The sequence below is a fragment of the Amphiprion ocellaris genome, chromosome 2 (genome assembly GCF_022539595.1).
Source record: "Amphiprion ocellaris isolate individual 3 ecotype Okinawa chromosome 2, ASM2253959v1, whole genome shotgun sequence".
Lineage (NCBI taxonomy): Eukaryota > Metazoa > Chordata > Actinopteri > Pomacentridae > Amphiprion > Amphiprion ocellaris.
In genome coordinates, this window is record NC_072767.1 from 31,346,709 (window position 1) to 31,371,061 (window position 24,353).

Below are 24,353 nucleotides of genomic sequence, written 5' to 3' on the forward strand. Positions count from 1 at the left end.
ATATATATATATATATATATATATATATATATATATATATATATATATATATATATGAACATACTTTGTTAAATGTCTCGGTCTCCAACAGATTTGCCTTGTTATTGGCTTGTATACAATCACAGCTGTGAGAAATCTTTTTCTCTATAGATGGCACCTCTGCACTGTCATACAGCAGATCGATGCTGTGGTGATAATTACTGCTAGGATCTCCTATAGGAGCAGTTATTGCTCAAGGGCACCTCAGTGGGGAGGCGGGGCGGGACGACAGCTGATCTCAGTGCGAGAATCGAACCTCCGTCACAGCTTCGCATGTGTTAAACTCCGCGTAAATTACATTTAGACTACTTTACCCACACGTCTATTTTATGCGTGTTTAAACGCTCTCGCAGAAGCTTAGTAATTTGCTTTTAAACCGGGACGTGCTGGCCAGCCTGTACTACAGTATAATGTTTCCGGAAAAAGCCGAACGTAGCCGACACCGAGGGTGTATATGGACTAAGTGTTAGGGATGCTGCTCTGTCAGAGAGCAGCCACCGCGGACGGTCAGGGAGCAGACCGCTGGCTTACCGGGAACCGACACTGAAAGGGGAAACCTCCACAGCCCGCCAGCTGAGCGCAGGATTTACCCGACACCCCTCACAGTGCTTTACGGACCTTTTTTTCTCCTTTTCACCTCCGGGGGATTTAGAGCAAGTGTTGCGGGACTGGAGGAATTCGGAGACTCTTTCCTAACTGTCTCTAATCTTAGGACCCTCCTGCTTTTCTTTATTATCAACATCTTTTCCGAAATGTCCAGGAAACCGTAGATAATGGTGAGTTAGACTTCGTTTTCTTTCGTAATCGCATGCTTTGCTGTGGCAGGTGTCACAAACGCAGCGCTCCGTGGTGACATGTGCTAAAGAGGAGCGTCCTGCAGGATGGACACGCTGCATGCGAGGCTCCATCACATATTCACACAAGTCCGACAACAGTCACACTCATCCTACTGTGCAGGGACTCTACACAACAGCACAACATATTCATAATTAATAAGATGCACACAGGAAAAAAAAAAAAAACACGTCCACAACATTTACTACAGTGTCATGCGGAGCTGGTCTGAATTTAATTGTATCCGCAGTTTGCAATAATATTTAAATATTTAAAATAAATTAATAAATCTATGTATAGTCTAGACTATATATGTATATATGTGTGTATGTAGTCTAGATTTTCCAGTGACCACTAGTTTTATTTTCATACTTAGATGTTTAATTACATTCTTCTAATGAATGTGTAACATGTTGCAATTATCACCTATTTTGCATATTTTCTTATTATATATATTTGTAATAAAACCAACATTTATAACGGATTTTATCAACAAAGGCGTTTCTTTCAGTTGTTAAAAGTGCTGCCTACATTTGAATTAAACATCCTTTTTAATGAATTACAAGTCAATTTAAGCAGTTTGTCCTAATGAGGCAGAAATGGGTCGCGGTTTTGTTTCCATCCTGCTCCATAAAGAGCAGGATTCCTGAATTCAGAAGATTTTTGAAGGCAGTTTGGTGAGAGGGGAGTGCATCTCTCCATACAAAGGAAATAATGGCACACTTGTGCTTGCCATTGAAAATCTTTTGCAAGTCAAAGCATTGCTGCTTCGTGTCCTTTTGCATGAAATGTCATTTCTGGATCAAAGCTGTGCAGCAGCTCACTTGCATCATTTCTTTGCATTGTTTGCGTCACTTATTAATTCAGTTGTTTTGCTTTGATAGAGACATGAATCTCAGCTTTCTGTTCAGACTCTGCACAGTCAGTAAGACCAGGCTGCTCACATTAGAATTCACTGTGTGTCTTGGTAACATGATAAAAAAGCTCTTTCAATCAATTCTGGTTTGATTATTTATGAAAGAATAAATGTATGTGTGAAGATACTGTGGTCTGCAGACTATTCTGCAAGGCATTCATGCCATGTTAATGGAACATTCTATTGTTTATATATAGCCAGAATGCATTACTTGCCGTATATGTTATTGCTGTCATGAAAAATGTTGCTGTAGTTGCTGCAGAAATATTCCAGTATTCTACTATAGTTTCATCTTGGTTGTGTCATTTGTGTGGCAGCCCATGTGTTGCATGTTTATTATTAGACGGTTATATTGCATTACTTCATACTGAGCCCTCATTCTTTTGGCAGTTTTCTACAGCAAGAACAGTGAGCCGTCCTGTTGGTGCAACTGATGCAGGAATCTAAATGCTTCAAGACTAAATAAGGTAGAGGAGGGAAAAGAAAAGGAATAAGGGTGCATGACTTGGTGTGACTGAGTGATAATTGGCTGTCAGTTCACCTGGATTTGACAGAGCTCTAATTGGGCTGGACAGAGGATAGAGGAGGAGTGAGGCGGGCCGAGTGAAGGAGTGCAACAGATGGAGAGAAGAGGAGTGAGGGCAGGGATGCTGGAGAGGAGGTGGAGTCGCAAAACCAAGATGCAGACAGAGAAGAGATGGAGGGAGTGTGTTCTTTTCTGTGTTGTCCATGAGTGCAGCAGCTGAATGCCAGCACTGTGTATGTATTATGGAAAGGTCTGTGTGTGTGTGTGTGTGTCTGTGTGTGTGGGTGTGGGTTGGTGTGTTGCTCTTCTCATCCTAATGAAGGCTGCATGAGACTCGGACCTGAATGCTGAATCCTTCACTGTTGCTGCTGGCAGTTAGCAGCAAGTTTTTTTTTTCCCCACACATTGGCACACTAGTGGTACTTCTACTCTGACTAATACTACTTAACGATCTGGTATTTTGACGGCAGTCTTACTAGTTTTTTTCTTAGTTTCTCGGAGAGGGGAAAAATTAAGAACAATCTTTCATTCTTCACTTTTCAATAAAACTTTGAATGCTGGACTTTTTCTTTGACAGTATTTATACTATGCAGCGTTAATAATTTTAGTACTTCAGAAAACAGTTAAAGCACATCTTTCATTGCCAACATCAGCATTTAATTAGAGAAAGTTTGAGTTTGCCTGCAGCCCCCAAATCACTCAATAAACCCCTATGCTGTGAAACGAAGACTGTGAATTTCTAAATGACAGTTGAGATCATGCTCTGACTATTTCAGACTGAAATTATGAATGCATCCGTAGCAGAGTAATCAGCTGGCTAATGTTTACTTGTAATCATAACCCATGACTATATAATTTAGTTAACTACGTGTTTGGACTCAATGTTGCTGGCAAACATAACGTACCGGGGGCAATGAGGTGAACTAAGAGCCAGGCTGTGGAAAACTGTGCATTTCACTGCTTGTATGTGATAAACTTTGACTGGATGCTTCCATTGATTGATGTGTTTGAGCTCCTACATGCAAAACACTTGTTGCACTTGTGGTAATGAGCATTGTCAGCATCGACTCTAGTAAAGTGTAACCACACTTTTGAATGTTTACTTCTCCGCCATTATCACAAAGTGCAGAGTCTGTCTTCTGTGTGTGTGTGTGTGTGTGTGTGTGTGTGTGTGTGTGTGTGTGTGTGTGTGTGTGTGTGTGTGTGTGTGTGTGTGTGTGTGTGTGTGTGTGTGTGTGTGTGTGTGTGTGTGTGTGTGTGTGTGTGTGTGTGTGTGTGTGTGTGTGTGTGTGTGTGTGTGTGTGTGTGTGTGTGGGTGTGGGTGTGGGTGTGGGTGTTTGTATGTTTGTGTACTGCAGTCTGTGACAGAGAGCACTGGCCCCACCCCTCACACACTGAGTCCAACAGAGATCTCTTTTCTGGATTGGGAATAACATAGATACATCATAGAGTGTGAGATGCGAGGTGCAACATATTGTGTATGTTGCAATAATAAACAGGAAATCTGTTTTCTTAATTTGTCAAGTAGCGACAGCGGAACTGATAGCGTCAGAGCTTCTGGTCTGTAATGTTTTGGCCCTGGTGCCTGTTACATACGGAGTTTCGGTACTCAGCCCTATTTTACACCAATAATTACTATTCAAATGCTGTCTTGTATTAGTTTAACATTTCAAACAACAACAAGCAAAAATGTTTACTCCCTTCTTCCCCATTCTATCTCCCCTGAATGGCCTTGTCTTTATAAGTGTCTGATTTCTGTCTCCATCTTAATACAGCAAGTCAGTAGAAGCTTTTTGTGTTGTGACATTTAAAAAAATGCTTGCTTTCCAGAAACTGTTATCGTGAATCAAGAAAAAACATCTAAATTATTTGAATCCAGCTTCTTAAATGGGAATATTTTCTGATTTCTTTATTCCTTCATGGCAGTAAAGTGGACTTTGCTGTATAATGGAAAAAACACGACGTTGTCTTGCTCTTTGGGAAACAGTGATCATCATATTTCACCATTTCTCTCAAATTTCACTGACCAAACAACTAATTGATTAAGTGGTAAATAATCAGCAATGAATTGAAAACAAAAATGCCGTATTTTCGCGACCATAAGGCGCACCGTATTAAAAGGCGCAGTCTCAGTTCCGGGTGCTATTTCTGTATTTAACACATACATAAGACGCACCGGATTATAGAGCGCGTGCAGGTAAAACATACCTGTACTAGCTTAAAACATGCATGCTAGCGTGTGTTTTAAAAAAGGCAGCGGAAGCAAAACTGAGTTCAGTTGTACTTTATTGAAGTATTTAGCAATGTTTTCACGTTGTTTTTTGATCAATCCTCATTCACAAATCCATCAAAGTCCTCATCTTCTGTATCCGAAATGACCACCATAGGTGGCAGTTTCTGTCCATTAGCATGGCAGCCAAGCACAACAGTAAAAGCCGACTTTTCGTGCCCCGTTGTGTGTATCGCTACCGTGCTGGTCCCCTTCTTCTCGACAGTGTGATTCACCGGGATGTCAAAAGTCAGCGGCACCTCGTCCATGTTGGTGATGCGGTTGGGCTGGATGTGTTTGTCGGCAATCTTTTTACTGCAGTAGGAGCGGAAGATGGCCAGCTTTTCATTGTAATCCACTGGAAGTTGCTGCGCCACGGTAGTCCTTGCCCGGATGGAAAGATGCCGCCGCTTCATAAAACGAAAGCACCAAGACGGACCTCCTTGAAAATGTTCAATTTTCATTTCTTCTGCAAGCGTTATTGCCCTCAGTCGAATGGTGACTGTAGAGACGCTTCTCCCAGCTGTTCTTTGATCATTAATCCATTGCTCAAGTCGGTCTTCCAATTCGGGCCACCTCGCCTTGTTTCCGCGGAAACTCAGCTTCGTCTTCTTGACTTGGCGAAGCTCGTTTTCCTGCTTCCTCCACTTGCGAACCATGGATCCGTTGATCTTAAATTCTCTCGCGGCTGCTCGATTCCCATGTTCCTCCGCGTAGCTGATAGCTTGCAGTTTAAACTGTGCTTCGTAAGCGTGTCTCTTGGCAGGTGCCATTTGAAGGGGTCCTTAGCCAAACCGATGTTGTTTTGCATAATGCAAATAGCGGCACTATATACCAACTGGGGGCGTGTCTTTAGCGTCTTCTTTCACGCCCACACTTCCCCCTTTAACGTTCTCATGCTGTCCTCTGTCACGTCCGCCTTTTCTCTATATAATCAGCGTGTCAGCAGGAAATGCTCTGTCAGTCAAGCGGAGCTCATCAAAGTCACACAATAACATTTACAGGTTTTGGAACTCGGTGCACACATAAGATGCACCGTATTATAAGGCGCTCCGTCCATTTTGGAGAAAATTTAAGACTTTTAAGTGAGCCTTATGGTTGTGAAAATACGGTAATCACTAACTGCAGCACTACTTTAAATACCTAGAATATCATACTGTCCAATATCTGTTTGGCTGCTACTCACATAAATTCATATCCTTCTTAATGAAAAACCAGAATACAAAAGCTCTTGTTCACTAAGCTGTGTATACATATCCCCATATTCTGTCAGGTGCACTGGCACAGGAGGCAAACATGATTTCACAAGAGTGTACACATACTCAGTTGTATTTTTTAATGAGAGCAGCTTTGATGTTTTGACATTGTGTCATCAGCAAGTATAATTTACACATTCCGAAGAGGGACTTAAGCTGATTCAGCACAAGTCTGAATCCCAGAATGAGCTTTAGCATTAATTACATATCAGGTTATGTACATAACAATCTTAGATGTCACTTACATGCCAGCCAACAGGATCTAACTCAATACATCAGTCATTAAATCGAACATGATATGGTTGATATAAGACTGTAAATCAGTAGAAACACTAGGTGCAATAGTGGCAATCCATCACATCGTCCAAGCTAAACAAGATATTCAGTCTTGTACATAATAAGGAAGTGGAAGTTGTTTGCCTTCTGGACATATTTGGACAAACAAACATTTGGTCATCTTTTAACAGTGCCTACAGACATTTAAACAGCACCACAAGAAAAATTACTTTTTCCAATCATGTTTTCAACACAAATATGAATAGATATAACATTCTTCTGTGGGAACAGCAACTACACCCTTGACCTCTGAAGCCAGTACTGCCACTTTTCGCAGAAATAATTTATTCTGAGTGCTTTTGCATAACCATCCATCACTTTCTGATATTAGCTTGCTGAAGTCTTTGATCACTCTTCAATCAAAAAAAATCCTTCAGTTGCAAGATGTTTGATGATTTTCAAACCATAACATTTCCACCACTATGCCTCACAGTTCATATGATTTTTTTCTCCTGAAATGCTGCCAAATATGTCTACTGTTACTGTGGCCAAACAGCTCTGTCTTTGATTCTTCTGTCCAGAGCACATTTTTTCAAAATGCCTGCTCTTTGCCTGTATGCTTACTGACAAACTGTAGTTTTGCTTTAAAATCTTGTTTTTTTTCCTGACATGCCTCCCATGCAGGTCAGATTTGTGCAGTTATCTCTTTCCGATTGTAGACGCAGAACTTCGACACCAACCGATGCAGATCCTGGGATGAAACTTTGGGCTTCTTTGAGACTTGTTTTTCTATCTCTGTGGCCATTCTTGAACAGATTTGTTAGAAATACTGCATCACTTGCAGATGATTTATCTCAAATGTTTTGGAGATCTTTTAAAATCCGTACTATACTATACTTACAGGCATCCACAACCTTTTTTTCTGAAGGCCTTTGAGGGCTCTTTAGATCTTTGCATGATGACACCACAGACTTCCTCAATGTCAGAGGTTTACATATGAAAGGCTCCACCTGTCACTCTAGGCTGGTTGTAATCACTGACACCTTATCTTTTTTACAGATTTGAAGGTGTTATAAATGTACTGACTTTTTATAGTTATTTATTTATTTGAGTAAATGTAAAATTGATAACAAACTGCCCATTTTGTGTCAATTGTTTGAGTATACCACCTGTATTATTAGGCAATGTTTGAAATACGTTGAAAAAATCAATAATTTCTCCTACTTGTGTGCCCTAGAGGAGGGCATAACAAATAGGCTCTGATCTTAGTATTGGTGACAAATGCATATTTTGTGATCTACAGGTAAAAGCAATTTTCTTTTTTTTTGTAGTTTGTTCCCAATAGCCTTGTCCAATCAAAAACAAATACCCACAATCTGAACAATTACAAGTAAACAGATCTGTTTGTTGGCTCAAATATGTAGAAAGTCAACAATTTTCTTGACAGATATACTTACTTGTTCACAAGACTGTAGGTCATTTGTTTTTCTGAATGCGACCCAGAGGAGTGTTCCTGAATTTGAACTCCAGTAGGAGGAGAAATATCACAGACATTTTCCATTAGTTTTTGGCTCAGGTAAGGCATAGAAACAATGTGGTTGGGTTCACGGACAGATCAGGGTTTGGATTAGAACAGAGAACACAAGGTTAAGGTTATGGAACAGTCATGGTTGAAAGTAGTGTCTGATGGTTTGAAATGGAAAACGAACAGCGGCTTGCCATTTTAATGACTGCGGGTCTATAGCTACGTCTGCTCGCCTCCTCCTAATTACTACAGCCACTAGAGAGCACTGTCTAATTAACTCATTATGCTGATTCATGACATGGTTTTCTTAAAGACTTGAAACACAAATATACAGTGAACAGTGACGGAAAAATCCATTGTCCTTTCTGCATTTGATTTAAAATCACTTTACAGCTGTAAATTTGCTATATGTCTAAATTAATTACTTGCATCAATGTTTTGTGCTATTACTAAATGTTATACAAGTAATGCACGGTCACTTTTGGAAGAGATTTTATGTAAAACAAATGCCTCATGCATTGTAGCTGCTGGTATAAAGTACTGACAACTGACTTCCACAGAACCACATGTATTTGATAGACAGGAGTTAGTAACTACTGGCATCTGACTACAGACTTGTGCCTCTTTGTCTTGATCACAGCTCCATCGAAGACTCTAGCTGCTCCACAGCTGCATGTGGGCTGGCTTTCCTCCATCGCTGCTCGCACTCAGCCATCCCCTCCACATTGATAAATTGTGTGTAATTTCAGGGATGAACAAGCATGAAAACATACGGGTGGAAAGGGCTGCTATATTTTGGCATTCTGTTTATACAGCAGTTTCATCCAGGTTAGAGTCGCCACACTGACCCAGAGGGCCACAGAACTCTGCAGGCTGGAACCAGATTCATGCTCCTTTATGGTTTTATAATGAGCCTGTTCAGAGGGTTTCTGTAGGATCCCGTAAATTATGGCTCTTTTACTGGAGGTAAAGGCCAACACCTGTAGTTTAGAATAATGAAAACCTGACAGCAATATATCAGTGCTGTGTTTTTTTTTCTAATTACATCTTTACATAGCAACATTTTGCCATAAAAGTACATCTGAGTCAAGATTTTTCACATGACAGCTATTAGAATTAACTTATATATAACCTGTATTGTATTTAAATAGTTACGTTTGGTTGAAGCCTACTCTGCATAGTCACATAAACTTTGCTCTTTGTGATACATGTAGAACTAAATACATGCCATGTAAAAGCTGCTGCCAGCACTTAATTAAAGTTAATGAGCACTTCAGGGCCGTCAGTGGCAGTCGGAGTCAAATAGAGTGGCACAGTTTTTTGATCTTGCTCTGTACTGTGTCATGAATTACATCAGACTTTGTGGATAAGCTTTGTGGAACCATTGGAACACAATCTGTGACATTTTAGGCTAAAATTCAAAGTTTATGAATTAGTTACTGACTTAATGAATTCATTTTTTGTTTCCATCTGCTAGAATAGTTGATGTGAGTTATTTGGAGTAAAAGTAACCAAGTTTGGGACCCTACAATAAACCTTGGAAAAATAGAGACGAAATGCTTACTAGCCAGTTAACAGAAAACAACTTAATTTTTTGTGGAAGTAAATTAAAAATGTCTTAGATCTGGATAATTTGGGGAGCTTAGAAATGTGTAGTTATTTTTAGACATTGTATGCACTAAATTCAGTTAATGCAGAAAAAAAATAGTTGCAGCTTAGTTAACAGTTTCAGAGAAGTTTGTGAACCGTGGACAGAGCCAGGTCAGCTGTTTCTTGTACCAGTCTTTATGCTAAGCTACTCCAACTACGTCCTGACTCCAGCTCATAATTTAACATACCGGAATTAAGATCAAGATTCAGTTTAATTATCATTATACCACACAGAATTGCATGACAAAAATGCAAAAGCAGTCCCTTTATCTGATACATGGAAATTTGCTAGCCAAACAGCTACAGGGTGAACCGACTGGGTCTGAGGTGTGTGTGTGTGTTGTCTTTGAGTATCCTTTAGGCTCTATATAGATACGTTGTTTCACAGATGTTCGGTAGATGGGTGTCAGTGATATTTTGGGATGTTTTCATCACCTGCTACAAAACCTTCCTGCCACCACTTTAATGTGTTTCTGGTCAGGATACTATCTATTGCTCTTCTGTAAGTGTTAATGAGAACATGACATATAAATCCAGCTTTCTTACGTTTCCTGAAGAGGCCCAGTAATTTCTAAGCTTTCATTACCAGGACGTATGATGACCATGACAGGTTCTCTGTGACATTACAGAGTAACTTGCAGGTTGGCGGTTCCCATGAATACATTTTTAGGAAAATGAAGCAGGAGCTAGATTTTTTATTTTTTTTAAATCACTGACTTTATTGCTTCCAACCACACATGTACCTCCATGTATGATTGCTGTGCACTCCATGTTGTATTGCTGCATGACTTCTGACCAACAGTTTCTCTTCCAACTAGTATTTGCTGTTTAATACTGGAGCATTAGTTAGAAACTAAGGAACAGCAGGTATCAGTCATGTCTCTTTTGTCTCACATATGCTGATGCTACATTTTAGAGAGGTGAGAGAGAACTGACTAATTTACAAGTCTGCAAACATAAAATTAGACTTAAAGTGTGCAATTTGTGTTTAATGTCAAGCTGAATCTCTGTTAGATCTGTGATCATTGGTCTTGACGATGTTAGAACCAGATGCTACCGATGGTGGAACTGAGGTGGCTGTGAATACTGAAGGAACTGAACTAGCTATTCGTCTTAACTTCAGCCTCCCATCCAGAGCTCCATCTTATCTCCACTTTAACCCTTTGATGCACAGCATGGGTCGCAAGATACCCATATTTCATTGAATATGGGTCACTTTTGACCCATGTTGTGCATCAAAGGGTTAAAACGAGTGCCAGACACAGCGCTGTTTTTCATTATAGATGCAACAGTGAAGTCCCAACTAGTCACCTGCACAAAGCTGGCTCAGAGATTGTAGTTCGTAAAAATGTGGTCTCCACGTCCTGACAGGCCAGAGTTTATGTAACCTGCAAAAAACATAGTAATTCCCCAAGATGAACAATGATGAAATGCAAAGTAATTAGCAAAACAGACAAACTTTCTAAACCACAGCTGCTCAGACTCACTGCCACCTACTTCTGGATGATGCGCTGAGGTAGAGACGACTAACAGAAAACTAAACCTGTCCACCTGCCCCAATGATCTGCAAAGGTGTATGTTTTAGCCTCCTTTTTTCTAAAATCAATAATCACCTCCTTGGTTTTGTTGACATTTTGTTGAGATGATATCGATCAATCACTTGTCATTTTGCTCATTGTGGTCTCCCAAGGCCCAGCATGAACTGATGCTTTTCTTTTTCACTCATGCATCAACCTGAATCTCTCCTCAACTTTAATGTATGAACAAACCGCTTTCCTGAGGCTCCACTGGTCTTACTTCTGAGGACTAAAAGTGGTGTCAAATTTCTCTTGAGCTGCCCTCCGGAAACTTTTAAATGAATAAATATTTGAGACGAAAAACAGGCCAAGCCGATGCAGAAACATATTTAGTCTCATACCTGACTTTGAATAATTACCATGTCATATTATAGACTAAAGTAGGAAAACCCGTGACCATTACATGAGAATGAACCCAAAAATTCCCCGCACATCATTTCTGAGCAGAAACATGAGTTTCTCTCTTGTGAACATGAAAGAGAACAGATGCTCTGCTCTGTTTTTATTTGTCTGCTGCCACAGTTGTTTTCACAATGAGATCAGATTACAGCAGGTTGCGTTTCCTCCTGCAGCACCTTCAAAGAAAAATATATTTCTTAATCATAAGTTTTGTAACAGCGCAGATGTCTGCTCCCTGCTATCATCCCATCTCAGCTGTCTGTAGCTGTTTATGGGTTCTCTCAGCCAAATGGCTTCAGAGACCCTCGAGAGAAATATTTCGGCATGAGCAATAATTCTGAAAGGATTGTTTTAATGTGTATACATTCTTTCATTTTGTAATTTTTAATTTGTGGATCTGGTTAGTGTTGTTATTATATCTGGTGTTCCTGAAAAATACTGAGCATATATTTATCAAAAAAAGCAAGAAATATCTGATTAATTCTTTAAGTCATTCAGCTTCTTTGTTTTTTCATCGTATATTGAATATTACATTAAACAAACAAGTAGAAAATAATCGACAGATCAAGTGCCAGTAAAAATAAACGTTACTTGCAGGCTTATTTGTGGATGCACATCAGAATAGCAGCTTTTGTTGCTGCTACTGGACAGTTTCCAGATCTGAATGTTGTAGCTGTGTCAGTATGAACAGGCCCCTCCTGAAAAAGACAGCATTCCTCTCAGTAGTAATATTCTAAAAAAAAAAAAAAAATAAATAAAAATGCATTATTTGTTTACTGGTTATGTTGTCACACCGAACAAATACACTGTCTCCATTTATATCTCAACATAGTGTAGGTGAGGCATTCCATTTTTATTTCTGTCTATTCTATGGTAGTTAGTACTGAAAATAGTAATTTTGTGGTCAACAGGCTGCCTCAGTGCAAAGCAGAGAACTGATAAGATAGCAACAGGCTCTGCGGACACGATTGGACGGGAGTTGAGCTTGTCTCCTGCATGCAGTGGTATTGTTCCTGGGCTGATTGACCTATCTGCAGAACAGTCCAGTTTGTCTCTTTTCATTCCCACAATAGAGCAGGTCCACAATAGCCAGGCCTTTCACTGAGACTCTGTATTATTTGCTGTTCAGCCAAAGTGTGGCTGCAGTGTTGTTGTTTCATCTCACCTCAGAACGTGGGCAAGATCCTATCAGTGCCGATAGGCCTGTGATTTCCCCTCTGTGACACAGGATATTTGCTGGTATCAAAAACAACGTCTGTGATGGGTGTTTGGCCTGTGCAGGGTTTGATAGTGTGCTGCTTGCAAAAGGGAATGTATTTGTGGTTGAAACAGGATGCAGGACACAACATGCTGAGGGACTGTTCAGTAGGAGACAGGTCTTTGACCAGAACAAACTGCTTTCCTAACTACAACCACTTTACCTGGAGTTCATCCCAATGTCAGTCTGTAAGCACTAATATCAAAAATGCAGTGACATGGCACGGAGATGTAGATCAAAAATGAACCAGTGGCTCCCCTGTTTCTCTCTTCTTTGTACTTTATGTACAATATTCCTATGTAGGATCCTGACACGGTTCGATTTGCTGTGATAATTCGCTAAAATACTAACAATGAATTCCTTTAAACTAGACTCTGAAATAGGGCACTAGTTCGACATAAGATTATTAATAGTGCCCATTTAAAGGGAGAATATTTCTACGTTACTTTACTGTTGTGTACTGTACTATGCTTAATCTCTAACGTGTTCTTCCTCTTTTAACAGACATTAAAATCTCTCAGCAAAAAAACTCGTCAAAGAGTGGAACCAAGATTTTACTCGTCCAGAAATAAAAACCACATATATCAGAGGCCGTTTGAGGGGCAGGATTATGGCTGAAGTCAGATTATATCACAGCAGAGTGTATTGCATCTACTGTGATTAGTTGTTGGAGTTGGGGTGGGTTAGGTCAGACAGCAGAGCTGATCCAGTGTGACACTATCCCAGGATTATTGTGACTAAGAAGACATAAAATACCTAAAACTTACAAAAACTTTGAGTCTGCCAGTAAAACAAGAAAAGCTTACATAATTACAAAATATATTTAAAGAAGAGGAGTGTTTCAACAGTGGGACTACACATTACAGATTGTGCAATTGGGGAGGTTGCATTGATTTTTAAATAAAGTGGGATGGAAGAGGCTGAGATAAAAATAAAATTGGTTGGAAGTGTCTATAATAAAACATGATAAGGTAGTAGATGATAGAAGGCTGGTGGGATGGAACTGGCTATTAGAATTAAGATTAAAAAATAAAATTATAATTGAAATAGAACTGCTCTGTAAAAACCATTGGAAAAATGTAAATATTTCATCAACAAGGTTTTTAACTGCTTTCTTAAAATAAACTCTGTTGAACAAAATAATGACAATCTGAAGAAAAAAAGTTAATTTGTCAGAATTGTGATATTTGAAAAATTGTCATTTTTAAAGCAAAAATACTGAAGCACTGCAGTTTCTACATACTTTTTATTTCTCATGTTATGACGGTAAAACCCTAACCCAAACCTTTTTCCTTCCCCTTATCTTATTTGCTTTGACATGTCTAATAAAGCAATTTTGATGAGATGTCACAATTTTAAGCCTAGATTTGGTTAGTTTTTCTAATGGAACGGTCATAGATGAGTAGTTCAAGGACTGTTGGACAGTTGAAGTTTTTCCAATTATTAGCTATAATAAATGTTTTTTAGAATGTTTTTTAGATGTAGATTATTTTTCATATGTGATAGTAAAATTCTGTAATAAAATAATTAGAACACATCACCTTCAGCTTCAGAACATTGCAAAGGGATCCAACAAATAAAAATCGCTTGTGGCCCCGATAAGGTCATTTTTAATATGGAACATTCACAGTGGTGTAAAACTTTACAACCAAGTGTTAGATTCTAAGTTTTATATATTTTATTCTCTTTGTATTTTTTTTATTGTCTCCCTGATGTTCCTGTGTTTTAGTACTTTTATCCAAATTTCTTATTCTTTTTACTTCTCTTATCTTCTCTTTTCTTGTAGGTTGCATTCTGTGTGTCTTTTGATAATCCTTGTGAGTGCTTCTAATTTATTGTCTTCATTCCATAAATATTTTCAAAAACTTGTGTTTCAATATAAATGAGATTTAAAGAGGTTTTGTCATCACTATAGCAGCCTGGAAGTTGAGTTATCTTCCCTGTAGTTACTATTATTCCTCACACTTCCATAGACCTCCACTTTACTCTTTTTGATCCCTTATCAATCATGTAGTACAGAGTGAACACTGCTTTTAAAGAAGACGGTGCAGAATTATCGCTTCCGCATCACCTCGGTTCGTTCTTTCTGTCAGTTATGGCTCCATCACTGGGCCGTGCTGCTCGCTCCCCCTGTCAGAATGATAAGACTGCTATTTACTGCAGTGCATCAATTAATAAGACTTCAGAGCAGACGAGTGATAGCGGAGCTGTACGCTGATGCCTGATATATTTTGCAGTTGATTAAAGCTAAAATGTTGTGCTGATGTTTGAAATGCAGGGTGAAGTTCAGACAGATTGAGCGGCACAGTGCCTCGTTCCCTCCATTCTGCTCCAAACTGCTGGATGTTATATGGATGAATAGATTCCAGTGTTGGATCTGTGACCTGGAGGTGCCCCTGGATGCTCCATGAATGTAAAACCTCCCCTCATCATCAGTTCAAGGCTGTCACTGTATAAAGGCAATGCAGGTTTCATAGGAATATTTGTGTTTATTCAACTGAAGAACGACGAGCCCTTGTTTATCATTGTTTCTGCCACCGATGTTTAGCATGACACTGTCTTTCAATCAATCACGAGGAAATGAAGCGCTCTAAAATTCCAAAATTAATATAATAAACATGTTAAAAACACGTTTATGTGGGAACTAAACTAAATAATTTCATCGTTCTCCCTCAGACAACCAGTGTACAATTGCTTATAGTTAGTTAAATGACAACTTAAATTCAGCTCAAGTTCCACTGGGTCATTTATACACTTTAAGCTGCATCTCATGAACTTATTCAGTAAATACACCTGATTTGTGTGAAGAATTTGAGTGACAGAATAACAGGTAATTGTAGTGTGGGTTCATAGAGTGACTCCTAAATTTGTTCAGAGATTTAATCTTTCTCTGGTTCTTCACCAGCTCTTGTTTGATGACGTTTTTATTTCCTCGAGATTTGATGCTGCGATTTGCTATGGTAACAATTAAAGAGCAGAGCCTTCATTTAATGCAGTGTAGGCTGAAATAATTGCAACAAGAAAAGGTTAGCTTCACAAAGTAAGTTACTGTGGTGACCTCAGAGTTTCTGGAAATAAAAACCTTTCCTCATTTCAGGAGCAAACTAAACTCTATACACTCATCTATATCTAATGCCCATTCAGTCTTTCTTTCAGATGATTGAACTATATGGACCAGAACTGCATATTATGTATTAAAGTTAAGCGATGAAAAAGTGTCATGAATTGACGGCTGGTTATTTGTTGGTGGGCAACATGTGAGATATATTCCACTCTCAGATTGAGACACGGCTTAAACCAGTGCTTGATTATTGGGTACACCTTAAAGCATAAGAAATACAACTTTCTTGTGGAATAAAATCAATCAAATATTAACAATGATAAGGCTAAATGTGCACAACACATTATACCGAGGCAACAAAAATCAATCCCAACAGACTGAACAAAACACAGGGCCTTTATCAAATTATTCTAGCTTTGGGTCCTAAAAACTGCAACAAAAAATAAGTATAGCAAACATATTCTTTCAAGTCAGTCAGAACTCATTCAAATGAGATACTGGAGCTCAGGCAATAGAGTACAAAGCAAGAAACAAGAATAAAAACAACAGCTGAATGTGTCGCGATTGTGTTACAAATCAGTCTCACTCTGTCTCTGCCTCAGTACTAGCTCGCCTAGAAAATCTACATATTTCTTCCAGTAACAATCCTTCGAATGTCTGATGAGGTCTGTGGCGTTGAACTGTTTTGGTTGAGGGATTTCCTTGGCACACACCTTGGAAATTGCAAATGTTTTGTCCTTTTTAAGCACCTGGTAGAACTGCCAGACTGTTGAAGTCGGCAAATCCATCGTAGCTGCATGTAGAGAAATTGTCTCTTGTGTTTTGTGCCATCCGATCAGATTTTTAAATTGGCTTTTATCGAGACTACCAATCAAACTACATGAAACAAATATTGAAGACCGATGGGTTGGCACACCCTCACTGTTCAATCCTTGTCTCGGAGTGGTCTTGAGCAGCAGAGATCTGAAGCTTTGTAGTTAGTGCTGACTCCTTACAACTTCAGAAGTCATTGTAGGTATTGTGATGGTTCAGTCACGTCGGGGAGTCACACTGTCAAATTGCGACAATTCAGCTTTGAGCTTTTTTTTTTTTTTTGCTTAACACCATATTGTATGCCTGAAAGGCTGAAAAAGCAAACAAGTGGCCTTTGCAGTTGAGATTATTTTATTACACCTAGTGTTCTGAGGCTCAGGTACATAGAATTTGTCATTTTATCAGCCAGGAACTTCAATCTAATACACATTATCCATGTAAATATGTTTGCTTAGTTTTATCTAATGTTTTAATTGAAAGAAATTGTATTTCTTTTGGACTACATTCAGTAATAGTTCATCATGCTGGTTCAGCCTCTATTCTTCATCCCAGGGTTTTGCAATGTTTGTAAAATACATAATCAAAGCAGTTCAACTTCATTTGTCACTAAAAAAATATATTTATTGCATTTTAACTTGGTATACTGTGAAGGATACATTTTTGAATTCTCTCTACTTCTAGCCATGGCAGTGCTGCTTCCATAGAGGTGCAGGACTTCATGTTGGAGTGAAAATGAAGCCCACATTGAGTAAAAATGTATATAATTTAAGGGAGAGGCGGCTTTAATAAAAAAAAGTAATTCCCTTTAGCACTTTCTTCAATCGGATGTTTGTTTGTGTCGTTAACTTTCTTCAAGTCTCAAAGGTTTAGACAATAAATATAGGATTTTTTTTTCTCAGTTGACAGCATGTTCTGAGATTGGAAAAAAATGCTGGTTGATGGTAATATGTTAAATGATAGCACTTGTTCATTCATAACAACATTTAACATCTTAACAGAGCCCAGAGGTTGAACTACTAGTTGGTACAAACAGGAAAGTTCCTCCTCAGTAGTGGTAGTAGGAGAACAATATCAAATCAAGGCCTTCTTGCTTGAGATTTCAACAGTATCCGACAGTCTTAGTCAGTGAATGTTCAATTGAGGAATCTATTGACATGACTTGGAAGGCTGTGTAGTATGGTTGAAAGCGCGGGAAGAGCTACTTGGTGGACTATTGCTGTGTTAAAAATCTAATTTAAACTAGAAAGCTTCATTGTTAAGCTACCACAAGAAAACTGACTAAAATCCAGTCATGAAAATCCTGTGATCTGGTTCAGAACCTATTTAAAAGCACATAAATGAATGTTGATTTGGTATTGTTTTGTGAATAACAAGTTTGCTTCCGGAAGTCTCACCTCTAGCGGTTTATCCCTTCCTCCCTTCATTGTCAGGACTGAAGTGTCCCATGTTGTATTGTTCATAATAACATCTGTCATATGTGATTTTTTTTTTCTGAAGTGCTGACAATTTCTGTTGGGACCGTGCAGCAGCAACATTTGATTAGAGACTGACGAAATATTAGCTTTAACAAAATAATCTCTATTCAAGGTAGAACATCTTCTGGAGAATTTTTTTGAGTTCTTCACTGTGTATGTTCATATTGTTCATGGTTTCTCCTAGCTCTGGATGGGCCTTTGTAGGGGTGAGTACGTAGGACAGTAAGCATTGTTGATCAGTGTACAGTCAAGATAACGATTCTATGTTACTTCGTTTGGCAGAAATTTCCTCCATGCAAGAAAACGTCCTGTTACAGCAATCCAGTATTTTCACAACAACTGACTGTAGGAGGCAGCTGAAAGGTCTGGAAATAGCTCATAAATGGGCCTTGAATTAAGATCTTTGTCTTGAAGGTTCCAGGTTAAAAAAATGTATCCTTAATAATGAGGTCATGAATATTTTAATAGCAAAAATAACTTACAGTCTATTGCTTGTGAGTTGACCTCATAGTGGTGCTACATGTCAAACATTTTTTTGAGCAGTAATTGTTGAAACATTTTTCTCTGAAGTTGTGCATACGACAAACAAATGGGCACCCCTCACAAGTTGGGCTAAAACAGTTTCATAAATATAATGAGTGCAACAGTGTCCTCAATTATTTCTCTGGAAATGTCCCATGTAACAGACACTGTATTTAAATTTTTCCTGAATATCCTTCACGACAACCTGCCAGTTATTTGCAGTTGGCCATGTGGTTGCCTCCTCGAGTCGTTCCAAACCAGGGCTGAAGTCCAACCTCCTCACAGACCTGCTGGTGTAGTTGTGTGCTAGCTCTCTGCAGGAAAACAAATGCTTCTGATGAGCAAACATGGCCACCAGCAGCTATTAGAGTTGAAGCCCTGCCCTAGTGGAAGCACAAGGTGGATTAGTTTACATAAAAGCATGTCATGAATTAATTACATTTTTTTTATTTTCAGTGAAATGATGTTGAGGTTTATCTAAGTTGGATAATTTATTGCTCAAAATGTTTGCATGACTTTATATTTTTATTTCTGTTTGCTGTGTCACATAGGATTTATCTAACGTTGGCTTTCCAAAGCTGATGTGAGGTTTTTTTTGTCAATATTCAGGATGAACGGAAGCCTTTTCATGCTAAAAATAACTGTTATGGGGCCATGGGACATGAAAACTAAATGAATGAATAATATGTCATGTCAGATTTTCCAGACTGTGGTCAGGCTTCAGCTTATCAGAGGTAAATTTCACTATTCTAACAGACTTGTATCTGTTAGGGCATTTTCCTGATTTATCACAGCGTGGGTTTTATTTTCTGTCGATTTGGCTGTCTTAGCAAGTCACACAGGGCAGGAAACAAGAGCAGTCAGGCAGTGATCGTATAAACAAGCAACAGTGTCACTGAAAATGTGTGTGCACTGATCAAAGTTGAAGCAGAAATTAGAGACATGACTACCACCAAGGACACCAAAGCTTGTTTGGGTGTTTAAGCAACACAAGGGAGGTTTTTCTTGCTTTCTGTAATACAGACAAATTACAGGATATATCGGAACCTTTGACTTCTACAGTGCAGGTGTCTGGTCACTCTGTTATGCTGTAAATGGCATTTTGATGAGATAAGATACGATAAAATGCAGATTTATTCGTCCCGAAGGTAATTCTTGTGCCAGATGTTGCTCAGAATCAATACAAAGCTGTTCTAAAGTGATCACCTTTATCCTATGAATCCTATGCAACATTCAAGGCCAGTAATGATGGATTATTTATATTCAAGGATATCAGTAACCAATATTTGGAGCTGATACACATTTACAGTGAAAGTGAAACTCCAACATAAATCTTTATGAAAATGTCTTGGTTTACCTATTTCATTAAAATAGATCTTTTGAACATTTATCCTTTAGTGCTGAAAGGTATTACTGGTGATGTATAACCAATCAGATTGAGCTGCAGGTGAGCCATTGCTGGAGACCACAGAGTAGCGACTACAAATAGAGAGAGGAAACTCCATGAGCGAGACAAATTCAGTTAAAAAATAACATACGAAAGATATGAAAAATTTTAAAAATGCTGAAAGTGGGATCTGATAACCAGACATATAAAGACTGTTAAAGTTGGGTAAAATCTTGCGGCATTGCCCTTGCCACAGTTCCTCCTCTCCATACGTACTTTGAATCAAGATATATGCAGAAGGAATGGTTGTTGCTTGTGTTTCCCTGCAGAATAGAGTCAATCTGGAGTTGACAAATGGTTAATATCAACAGCTGTCCTTAAATGGATGCATTCAAGTTAACTCTGAAACTTAGTCTCTCTCTTCTTAACACAATGCTGTCAATGTTGGAGATTTGATTTTTGAGTTGTTAGCATGTATGGTACCTTTCCAAATCCGTGGTTACTAATCGGTATCGAGAGACCTATTGTTTTAGGTTGAGTGCCTTTACCGTGGGCTAATCTTTTTTGTCTGGACCAGTTCTGCAGTGTTGAGGAGGGGCAAAGACACATGAAACTGATCTATATTTTCTTTTCTGGGGCCACCAACACGATAGACAACATTTGGATAAGTGTTACACTGAAATCAATCACCAAAAATCACCAAAAACACCAACTGTCGATGGACTCCATAGTTGATATATTTGTGTATTCACCCATCTCAACTTGACAGTCACCAGATCTTAACCCAACTAAACTGCTATGGGGGATTTTGATCCAACGTCTTAGACAGTACTCTCAGCTTCTATTGTCAAAGCACCAAATAAAGGAATATCTTTTGGAAGAATGGTTTTCATCCTTCAGTAAAGGAGTAGAGTCGAGTTCCAGAGACTTGGGCAGTCAGTGCCAAGGCTCATTGAGTTTTCCTTTCATTTGCCACATGTCTGTATGTTTTAAAATCTTAAGCTGTAGATTTTAGACCAAAAATACTTATTAAAATGTTAATTAAAACAACTCTGTTCTGACAGCCTGGAAACTCCTACACTCCTAGGACGTCTGTTTTTGACAAAATATGACAGACATTTTTGGATTGGATTGTTTAGGGACATTATGTGCTACAGCAGCCTCAGAAAACGTGGAATGCAATCTAATGCAACTTATACTATATCATGTTATACAAATAACTTTAATACTCAAGCAGTGATCTTATTAGATGCATTAGAAGCCGCACTTTGCCTTGTGAGCTGTATTTCAAGAGAAGCATTACCCAGTCACTCACTGGGACACAATCCATTCTCAATGACTTGTTATGTAATAAGGATTGATATTTATGACTGTGCAATACTGAGCCAGTGGCAGCAACATGAAAGCTGTAAAGGCGAGTGTATATAGTCTTTTATGGGGTTGTAATTGTGCCTCCCTCGAACAGGACACAGATAGGTATTGGAGTGGCCAGATATAAAGGTAACAGAAGGCTCTCTCAAATTTACATATGGCAAATAGATTGGGACTGTAGTGTTTAATAAAATATCCTCCCGTTATCGGAGAGTAGCTCCTCTTGCACAGTTTGTTTTCGAGACAAATAATCAAATAGGTTTCATTCCACAGTTGTATTTATTTTAGGGAATTGCTCCCTGAAATTCAGCTGGAAATCACTCAAATAACTCCAAACCCAAAACTCAGTAAGCACATCTTCAGATAGCAAATTTCTTTGATGTTTTTGAAAATGTGCTTCATTTCATTCAGGCATTAACGGAATTTTGAGTGGGTTGTATTCCGCAGCATAGTGAAAATCTCACTTCAAGAAGAGCTTGACTTGTCACTACAGAACACAATAGAACAGAATGAGAAATATTTGTTTGGAAGTCACATCTCTTTTAACATGCATCAACTTGACACACCTGAGCACATCATCAGTCATGTTTCCTGGGGTCATCAGGTGTTTTAACATCAGACGTCCTCACCCAGACGACCCAGCAGGGGTTGATCAAGCCTCAGGTTATGTCTACTTTGGCATAACAGAGACAAAAACATTCTCATGTACTCGAGACAGTATTTGTATTCCAATGCATTACATCACATTAAGCCGTTACCACTGCAGAAACTTCTGGGAGTTTTCAGAAAGAATCCAACCGTAGTTTGTATTCTGACTGCAGGAGCTGTCCCTTGGACCATCTTTTAGGGTCGTTTTCACCAGAGAATAAAATAACTTCTCCTGGTTAGCTACTTCTGAGCAGCCCTGGAAAAACTGCTGGGTCTGGTTTCTGATTGGTTCAATTCAGCGAGAATAACTTGCACCATTTTTTCTGCCCTCTCAATATCTTTATTGAGTAGACTTCTCTAGTGCTGTGTTTCTCTAACATTGCCATCAGCACCTATTTCCCATGTCTTCACCCTCTATGTCCTACGTGCTAAAAGAAATACAGTTATAGCAAATAATTGCTATTTCTCATTGTTTTGAGGCACTCAGTTAACATTCATTCAAAGCCGTCAGATCCTGCACCTGAAAGGCTGAAAGGGCCATTTAAGAGGTTGATCTGCTAACTGTTCATTCCACCTTGCACCTACCCTGATTTTCTGCAGTGGAAAGCCTCTTAATCCATCCATCCATTATCTATACACCGCTTCATCCTTATCAGGGTTGCGGTGGGGCTGGAGTCTGTCCCAGCTGACTTGGGGTGAAGGCAGGGGACATCCTGGACAGGTCGCCAGTCTGCATATACAGACAAACAATGCAATGCCATATGGGTGAATGAACAGCCTTGGCGGAGTACTGTACCCTCTGAGTGCTTTTCTGTTTCAAGCATGTGATTAGTTGTGGCATGGTTTGATGATTTAGACATGCGTTGACTATCAGCTGACAACTATGAAGTGATTGTTTACATCATCAATATCGCTGCAATTAGTGAATATTTTTGCTGTCGATTAAATCTGTAGATTATTTGCTGAATTAGTTGTTTCATCTAGGAAATGGATAAAAACATCTCAGTGTCCAAGACATTGACATGAACCTAAAGACATTTAGTTTACTGTCATAGAGGACAAAAGAAACCCAAAAGTATTCACATTTAAGAAGCTGGAAAAACATTTTTTACTTTTTATTTCTTAAACTGATTAATAGATTATCTAAGTAGTCGGTGCTTATTTTCATAGTTGACAACTGTTTGATTATTCAGTTAATCATCACAGTTAATCATCACAGCACTAGTTATCAATCTGCTGATCTCAGAAAATAGTTTAAAATCTGCTTTAACCAGCAGATGTTTCATTACTTAAAACAATTAATCAGATACCAAAACAATTGCAAGTTATATTTGTCTTGATCAACTCACTGATGAAATGTTGTTGCTTTAATCATAAACTTGTAAGGAATGACAATGAAAACTAGGGAAAAACACATCAAGAGGTAGTTTGTCCTAATTTCATCCAACATATTCTAGAGTTAGGCATGGTTTCCACCATTTAGTAGAAAATTGTTAGCCATGGTAAGCATGAAAATGGCTGCACAGCATCAATTAAAGTAATAAATGAAAAGCAATTGATGGCTTCAGTGTTCAGAGAATCCACAGCATCTCTAATTATAATACTGCCTGAAGAAGGTGCTGCTGCTACATTCCAATGTGAGTCAGTGTTGACATGCATAATAACCTCTAATGGACCTGTTGGTGGCAGACAGTGAATAAGTGAATGAATGAGTATGTACGAGAATATTCACATTTTAACATGGCAAACAGCTCTTGTTGTGAAACACGGACATGAGAACACCTTCATTCTTTTTTTTTCTTTTCTTCTGTATTGTGGTCTGAGAATATTTATTTTGATGCTATGCTGGACCAAAAGCAGAGATAAGAGCGCAGAATGACCATTCATCCTTGTCCACAGGGTATTAAAACACACCTTCCCGCTGGCAGCTCACAAACAACATCCTGTGTCATAAATTCACTTGCTCTTTTTGTTCCATATCTTTCCGAATTTATAGCTGAAATAAACTTGAACTGTGGCCATGAAAATGCTTATATCCCTGCCGGTAACACGGCTAACTGTTTGTTGCATCGCCAGCCATAAATCAGGCAGCTGTGAGGCTGTCTTGACCGAAGTCTTTCCACATCTATTTACCACTGATAATGCCTGCTGTTCCAGAAGGCCTCCAGGGGCCACAGCCAGATCCCCTCATGAATAAGCAGACCTGCTCCATCCTCCAGCTGCAGCCCTCAGTCTGGTGCCGGGGAGACAGTGCAGGATATTAGTAAAGTGCTGACGTGAAAGATGAGGCACGAGGCCTCGTTTTCACTATTTTTTATCAAGTAAAAAAGTTGTGTGCATCGGCTGTAGTTGAAGACAGCTCTGGGGCTCAGATATGTGGTGTTGTGCTCATTGATGCTCTGGTTTGAAACAGTTGAGCAAAGAAGAACTTTGTTTTGGGTGTTAAGAGTGGAATCCAAATTCTTTCAACCTACCGCATTTCCTATTAATGTGTCTGCAGTGTCTCTATGTGTCATGCTAACTTTGCACTATCCACCTCCGTTGTAGAGAT

At 38.9% G+C, this 24,353-nt stretch overlaps 1 protein-coding gene across 1 annotated transcript in view; it reads left to right on the forward strand.

The window, feature by feature from the left end:
* The first annotated feature begins 277 nt into the window (after positions 1-277).
* The window catches only part of ptprfa (protein tyrosine phosphatase receptor type Fa), a 397,399-nt gene continuing 373,323 nt past the window's right edge, over positions 278-24,353 (forward strand). The window contains exon 1 of the mRNA XM_055015931.1: positions 278-815. The gene's annotated coding sequence lies outside the window, so the exon portion shown is untranslated. The remainder of the gene's footprint in view (positions 816-24,353) is intronic.